General features: G+C 40.4%; 1 pseudogene; it reads right to left on the bottom strand.

Moving 5' to 3' along the window:
- Positions 1-1,598: 1,598 nt before the first annotated feature.
- The window catches only part of LOC109059582, a 10,208-nt pseudogene continuing 3,809 nt past the window's right edge, over positions 1,599-7,997 (bottom strand).

The following is a 7,997-nucleotide window of genomic DNA, read 5'->3' as shown; positions in this document are numbered from 1 at the left end:
TGCTTGAATTCGTTCTAAGAAATGCACATAACTTCATAATTACCAAACTTTCATCTGTGAATATTAAATATTTTAAACTATAGTGTTTTTCTTTCATTTTCCCTGACTGCAGCCGTCAAATGTAACACATCAGCGAGGCAAAACTGACGTCTATTTGCGAAAATGTGCTTGGATGCGCTTGTTTGAAAACTTGTGATTAAAGCGCCACTCAGCGGTCAAAAGCTGCAAATGCACTTTGCAGACGCCGCGGCGGCGGTACGAGCGGCGGTAGAAGTAACGTTTTGGATGTCCACCTACTGTAAGTGCTCACATCAGTGATGGCCTTCTTGGCCTTCTTCTCTGCATTTCTGGCCTCCTGGACTGCATCATCCACCTCACCTTGAACCTGGACCAGATCAGCCTCAAGCTTTTTCTTGGTGTTAATAAGACTTGTATTGTGTTCTGTGAAGCAGGTAGTTTAGTGTACATTTAACTAAAACTCTGTCATCATGTAACCTGAATTTGCTCCAAGTATAGTTTTCTGTACTTGTGAGTGCAGCAGTCCCAACACGCTCTCGCTGGCATCGGACCTGGAGAAGAAATGTAGTCATTGTTGATTAGCCAAGTGCATGGTTCAAAAGTTAAGATTAAATAAAATCCACATCCTTCTCACCTTGTCAGTTTCTCTGCTTTTTTTCAAGATTGGCAGCCAATGAATTTGCCCTCTCCCCACATCAATCATGAGGTCCTCTACTTCACCCTGAAGTCTCTGTTTGGTCTTTTCCAGAGAGGCACACTTGGAGTTCACCGCTTCAATGGATTCTTCAGCATCTTGCAGACGCTGGGCAAGCTTTTTTCTGAAGAAAGTGAAATGAAATGATGATATCATACTACACATTTGTGATATTAAATGTAGGGTGCTGGAGACATTGTTCTTTGTTGTATTTACTTGGCTTCCTCCAGCTCCTCAGTGCGTGGATGGCATCAGTCTCATATTTGGTTCTCCACTGAGCCACCTCACTGTTTTCCTCTAGTTAGCTGTGAAACAAGTGCTTCTTTCTCTTCCAGTTGGCGGCTAAATTCACCTTGAAATCATGTTAGAAATATTACTATGAAATATAATAACAGACACTTTTTAATACATTTTTTGAAGGTTTTTACATGTGTTACCTTATTTACCATGCCTTACCATTCTCAGTCTGAAGTCTTGCACGTTGTGCATTCATGTCATTCAGCTGACGAACATTTTCATCACTCTTGGTCTTGATTTCACTCAGCTGGTCTTCCAGGGTATGGCACATCTTCTCTAAATTAGCCTAAAGAAATCCAAGATTATATAGACATGTTTTTAAAGATGCCTTTAAACTTATTTATCCTCAGGTGATGTTACCTTTGCTTTAGCCACAGCCTCCATGTTGCTTGTCAAGTCATCAATCTCCATCTTGTATTCACTCTTCTCCTTCTCCAGCTTCTGCTTGACCCGCTGGAGGTTGTCGATCTGTTCTCAGAGTTCAGCCACACTGTCTGCCTGCTTCTTTTCGGAGAGCTGCAGCTATAGCTTTCATGCTGCAAGGTAGACTCTTTCCAGATCACGACGCAACTTCTGGAATTCTGCTTCACGCTTCTTGTTCATCTCAATCTGGGCAGCAGTGGGCACCACCAGCTTCCTCAAGCCTCTCGCTGATCTCTTCAAGTTCCCTGGAGAGATCAGCTCTCTGCTTCTCCACTTTAGCACGAGCAGCTTGCTCTGCCTCAATTTCCTCTTCCAGCTCCTCGATACGGGCCTAATTGAGAGAGAAAAAAAAACCTTTCGTGATATTTAGATTTTTCATTTACATTTATGCATTTAGCAGACACTTTTATCCAAAGTAACTTACAGTTCATTCAGGCCATACATTTTTTTGTACCAGTATGTATTTGTAATGTGGATTTGCCCAGCAAATTTTTTACACCGAAAAGATTGGAGTTAGTGTTACCTGAAGTTCTTTGATCTTCTTCTGAAGCTGTGCTCCCAAAGACTCATCCTCAATCTTGCTGAGAAGCTGACTTATTTCAAAGTCCTTCCTGTTTTGAAAGTAATGTTTTGTAAAATGTGCAAAATTCTTTTTTTGTCAAATGTGTAATTTGTGGGAAGGTTGATATCCACTCACTTTTTGATCTCATCTGATTGTTGTTTGTCATTCTCCAGGTCCATTATGGACTCCTGGGCCGGTTTCAGATCACCCTCAAGCTTTCTCTTGGCTCTCTCAAGGTCCATACGGAGCTTCTTCTCTTGTTCCAGTGAGCCCTCAAGCTGTTTTTACAGAAACCAATTAAACTCTGTTAGATATCAACAAAAAGTATCAACTTTGATTTGTCACGTCAAGTCAAGTCACCTTTATTTATATAGCGCTTTAAACAAAAAAAGATTGCGTCAAAGCAACTGAACAACATTAATTAGGAAAACAGTGTGTCAATGCAAAATGACAGTTAAAGGCAGTTCATCATTGAATTCAGTGATGTCATCATGCAGCTCAGTTCAGTTTAAATAGTATCTGTGCAATAATTTGCAAGCAAGTCAACAATATCGCTGTAAATGAAGTGTCCCCAACTAAGCAAGCCAGAGGCGACAGCGGCAAGGAACCAAAAAACTCCATCGTTGACAGAATGGAGAAAAAAACCTTGGGAGAAACCAGGCTCAGTCGGGGGGCCAGTTCTTCTCTGACCAGACGAAACCAGCAGTTCAATTCCAGGCTGCAGCAAAGTCAGATTGTGCAGATGAATCATCTGTTTCCTATGGTCTTGTCCTGGTGGTCGTCTGAGACAAGGTCTTTACAGGGGATCTGTCTCTGGGGCTCTAGTTGTCCTGGTCTCCGCTGTCTTTCAGGGCTGTAGAGGTCCTTTCTAGGTGCTGATCCACCATCTGGGCTGGATACATACTGGATCCGGGTGACTGCAGTGACCCTCTGACTTGGAAACAGACTGGCTCTGGTGGCCACGGTGACCCTCGGAATAAGAGATAAACAGACTAATATGAGCGTAGATGCCATTCTTCTAACGATGTAGCAAGTACATCGGGTGTTATGGGGAGGTGTTCCCGGTTCCGGTTTACCTAATTAATGCAGCCTAAAAAATCCTTTAACGGATTTGTATATTAGAAGTGTTTTAGTATGTTATTGTGTAAGCCAGGTTAAAGAGATGGGTCTTTAATCTAGATTTAAACTGCAAGAGTGTGTCTGCCTCCGAACAATGTTAGGTAGGTTATTCCAGAGTTTGGGCGCTAAATAGGAGAAGGATCTGCCGCCCCGCAGTTGACCTTGATATTCTAGGTATTATCAAATTGCCAGAGTTTTTGAGAACGCAACCGACATGGAGGACTATAATGTAAACAAGAGCTCGTTCAAATACTGAGTTGCTAAAAACCATTCAGGGCTTTTATAAATAATAAGCAAGATTTTAAAATCTAAACTACAATGTTTGATAGGGAGCCAGTGCAGTGTTGACAGGACCGGGCTAATATGATCATACTTCCTGGTTCTAGTAAGAACTCTAGCTGCTGCATTTTGGACTAACTGGAGTTTGTTTACTAAGTGTGCAGAACAACCACGCAATAGAGCATTACAATAGTCTAACCTTGAGGTCATAAACGCATGGATTAACATTTCTGCATTTGACATTGAGAGCATAGGCCGTAATTTAGATATATTTTTGAGATGGAAAAATGCAGTTTTACAAATGATAGAGGTTTAAGTGATGGGTCTAGGTTGCTATCAAATAGCACACCTAGGTTCCTAACTGATGACGAAAGAATTGACAGAGCAGCCATCAAATCTTAGACAGCGTTCTAGGTCATTAAATGCAGAGCTTTTAGGTCCTATAATTAACACCTCTGTTTTATCAGAATTTAGCAGTAAGAAATTACTTATCATCCAGTTTTTATATCGACTATGCATTCCGTTAGTTTTTCAAATTGGTATGTTTCGCCGGGCCGCGAAGTAATATAGAGCTGAGTATCATCAGCATAACAGTGAAAGCGAACACCGTGTTTCCTGATGATATTTCCCAAGGGTAACATGTAAAGCGTGAAGAGTAACGGCCCTAGTACTGAGCCTTGAGGTACTCCATACTGCACTTGTGAACTATATGATACCTCTTCATTCACTGCTACGAATTGATGGCGGTCATATAAGTACGATTTAAACCATGCTAATGCACTTCCATTAATGCCAACAAAGTGTTCTAGCCTATGCAAAAGAATAGTGTGGTCAATTGTGTCGAACGCAGCACTAAGATTCAATAGCACTAATAGAGAGATACAACCACGTTCAGGATGATAAGAGCAGGTCATTTGTAACTCTAAGGAGAGCAGTCTCAGTACTATGATACGGTCTAAATCCTGACTGGAAATCCTCACAGATGCCATTTTTCTCTAAGAAGGAATATAATTGTGAGGATACTACCTTTTCTAGTATGTTGGACAGAAAAGGGAGATTCGAGATCGGTCTATAATTAACTAGTTCTTTGTTGTGGTTTTTTGATGAGAGGCTTAACAGCCAGTTTGAAGGTTTTGGGGACATATCCTAATAACAATGAGTAATTAATAATAGTCAGAAGAGGATCTATGACTTCTGGAAGCACCTCTTTTAGGAGCTTAGATGGAATAGGGTCTAGCATGCATGTTGTTGGTTTAGATGATTTAACAAGTTTATAAAATTCTTCTTCTCCTATAGTAGAGAATGAGTGGAATTGTTTCTCAGGGGATATATAGTGTACTGTCTGATGTGATACTTTAGCTGACGGCTGCATGGTTACAATTTTCTCTCTAATAGTATTGACTTTAGAAGTAAAGTAGTTCATAAAGTCATTACTGCTGTGATGTTGGGAAATGTCAACACTTGTTGATGCTTTATTTTTCGTTAATTTTGCCACTGTACTGAATAAATACCTGGGGTTATGTTTGTTTTCTTCTAAAAGAGATGAAAAGTAATCAGATTTAGCAGTTTTTAATGCTTTTCTGTAAGATAGTTTACTTTCCCTCCAAGCAATACGACATATCTCTAGTTTTGTTTTCCTCCAGCTGCGCTCCATTTTTCGGGCTGCTCTCTTTAGGGTGCGAGTGTGCTCATTATACCACGGTGTCAGACTGTTTTCCTTAACCTTCCTTAAGCGTAAAGGAGCAACTGTATTTAAAAATTATAGAAAAGAGAGAGTCCATATTTTCTGTTACATCAAGTTGTTCTGAGGTTTTGGATATGCTAAGGAATTGGGATACATCAGGAAGATTACTTACAAAGCAGTCTTTTGTGGTAGAAGTGATGGTTCTACCGTACTTGTAACAAGAAGTAGAATTTACAGTTTTAGCTTTATGAAGTTTGCACAAAACTAAATAATGATCTGAGATATCATCGCTTGGCTGCATAATTTCAACCCCATCAACATCAATTCCATGTGACAGTATTAAATCTATAGTATGATTTCGACAATGAGCAGGTCCTGAGATGTGTTGTCTAACCCCAATAGAGTTCAGAATGTCTATAAATGCTGATCCCAATGCATCTTTTTCATTATCAACATGGATATTAAAATCACCAACAATTAAAACTTTATCTGCAGCCAGCACTAACTCAGATGTAAAATCAGCAAACTCTTTAATAAAGTCTGTATGGTGCCCTGGTGGCCTGTATAACAGTAGCCAGAACAAACATCACAGGGGATTTATCATTAACATTTGTTTCTCTGGATAATGTTATATTAAGCACCGATACTTCAAACGAGTTATACTTGAAGCCTGCCCTCTGAGAAATCCTGAAAACATTGTTATAAATTGAAGCAACAACTCCCCCTTTACCTTTTGGACGTGGCTCATGTTTATAACAGTAATCTTGGGGTGTAGACTCATTTAAAATAATGTAATCATCAGGTTTTAGCCAGGTTTCTGTCAAACAGAGTGCATCTAGATTATGATCAGTGATCATATTTACAAAAAGTGCTTTCGTAGAAAGGGACAGTCTCTATAGTGTGATATCTAGGTGAAAGAGCCTCTATGTGCTGAGAATTAACTGACTTCTGTGACTGGAGGCGGCTAGCAGACGGTCGGTTTAGCGAGTCTGTCTGCTTCCTGACCTGGGCCCCAGTTAGTCAAGTATAAACTCTAAGACTATGTGCCATATTTCTAGAAAGAAGAGCGGCACCACCCCAGGAGGGATGAAAACCATCTCTTTTCAACAGGTCAGGTCTGCCCCAAAAACTCGTCCAATTGTCTATGAAACCTATGTTATTCTGCGGGCACCACTTAGACATCCAGCCATTGAGTGATGACAATCTGCTATGTATCTCATCACCACGGTAAGCAGGGAGGGGACCAGAGCATATTACAGTGTCTGACATCGTGCTTGCAAGTTCACACACCTCTTTAATGTTATTTTTAGTGATCTCTGATTGGCGAAGTCGAACATCATTAGCGCCAGCGTGAATAACAATCTTACTGTATTTACGTTTAGCATTAGCCAGCACTTTTAAATTTGCTAAGATGTCAGGCGCTCTGGCTCCCGGTAACCATTGGACTATGGTGGCTGGTGTCTCTATTTTCACGTTCTGTACAATAGAATCGGCAATAACTAGAGCACTTTCATCAGGTTTCTCAGTGGGTGCGTCTTTGAGTGGGGAGAACCTGTTTAATGTTTTGATCGGAACAGAAGAGTGGTGTTTAGACCCCACGACTATGCCGCCTCACAGTCACCCAGTTGCCCTGCTGCAAAGGCCCTGTTACCGGAACCGAACAATGTACAGGACTCCCTGAGATAGACGCATCCAAAGCCGTATCTAGAGCCCTCACATTCTTACTGTCCTCAATTAAAGTTTGGCTGCGTGTCTCTAATTCTGAAATCTTCTCTGTCAGCCTAACTATTTCCCTGCATTTATCACATGTGAATCCCTCATCACCGACAGAGATAGATAAACTATACATGTGGCAAAGCAGTGCAAATAACAATAGCAGGAGAAGCCATTACTCACCGTGCTTGATGAAAGATTCTTACCACAGTTGTTTGATGAACTTGTGAAAACCAGAGAGAGAGAGTAGCGAGAGAGAGGAGGAAAGAAAACAGCGATAGGCACGAATGGAAACGCTAATGACAAGCTAACGAGTGCTAACGCGATGCAGGTGCACTGCACTCGCGGATTTAAAATAAAAGTGAACGATCAAATTAATCAGATTAGATTGATAGATAATATCAGAAATATGGTGGGAATTAAGTTATATTTTATCACTTTAAACAACAGAGAGTGATAGTAATATAAAGATTCTACAGAAAAACAAAGCTACACGGAGCTATGATCACAAAACAGCAGCAAGGCAGGCAGGAAGCAGGAATAACACCAGCATGCCTCCTAAGCCATTGAGGTGTTTTGTTGTTGGATGTAATAATGTAAAAATGTAAAAACATAGCAGTTGTCATTTACTCCTGACATCTGAGCCACTGAAGATGCAGATTTTTACTTTTGTTTTTGAAGGAAATGCGCCCCCGATCTACCTATATGCGTCTTTGTTCACGCGAATCATTCGTGATCCAGGCTAACCTAACCCAGGCTTAGAGCTTTACATTGATATATAGTTTGTCAAGATTAATTATGTCCCTTTTCATTTAATCTATTTGTAAACATTGACACGTGCAAACAAAAAGTGCTCAGTGCACCGTTTTCCAGGTGTGGGTTAACAGGTTAAAGGGGTATGCACCGAAATGGGCTGCTGTGAACAGAGATGATTTGACAGGGTGAAAAGGGTGTCTTTGACCATTTAGAAACCATTGAGAAATTTTAACCAAAGTAAGACCCTAAAAAATCATACCAACTTGTGGAAAATGGTGACCACTTTAAAGTAACTTCCCTGTCATTGCTAGCTTGCATTGATATACTTAATTTTTTCATTAACTGTAGAGTCATGGATCACATAATATGGTATGCTTACATAATCCTATCTTTTTGTCTATTTTTTAATATGGAGGCTTCTTGCATGTAATTACAACATGGTAATGTTGAAA

The sequence above is a fragment of the Cyprinus carpio genome, chromosome A20 (genome assembly GCF_018340385.1).
Source record: "Cyprinus carpio isolate SPL01 chromosome A20, ASM1834038v1, whole genome shotgun sequence".
NCBI classification, from domain to species: Eukaryota; Metazoa; Chordata; class Actinopteri; order Cypriniformes; family Cyprinidae; genus Cyprinus; species Cyprinus carpio.
Note: the sequence above shows the minus strand (reverse complement) of the source record. Positions and strands in the feature narration are given on the sequence as shown.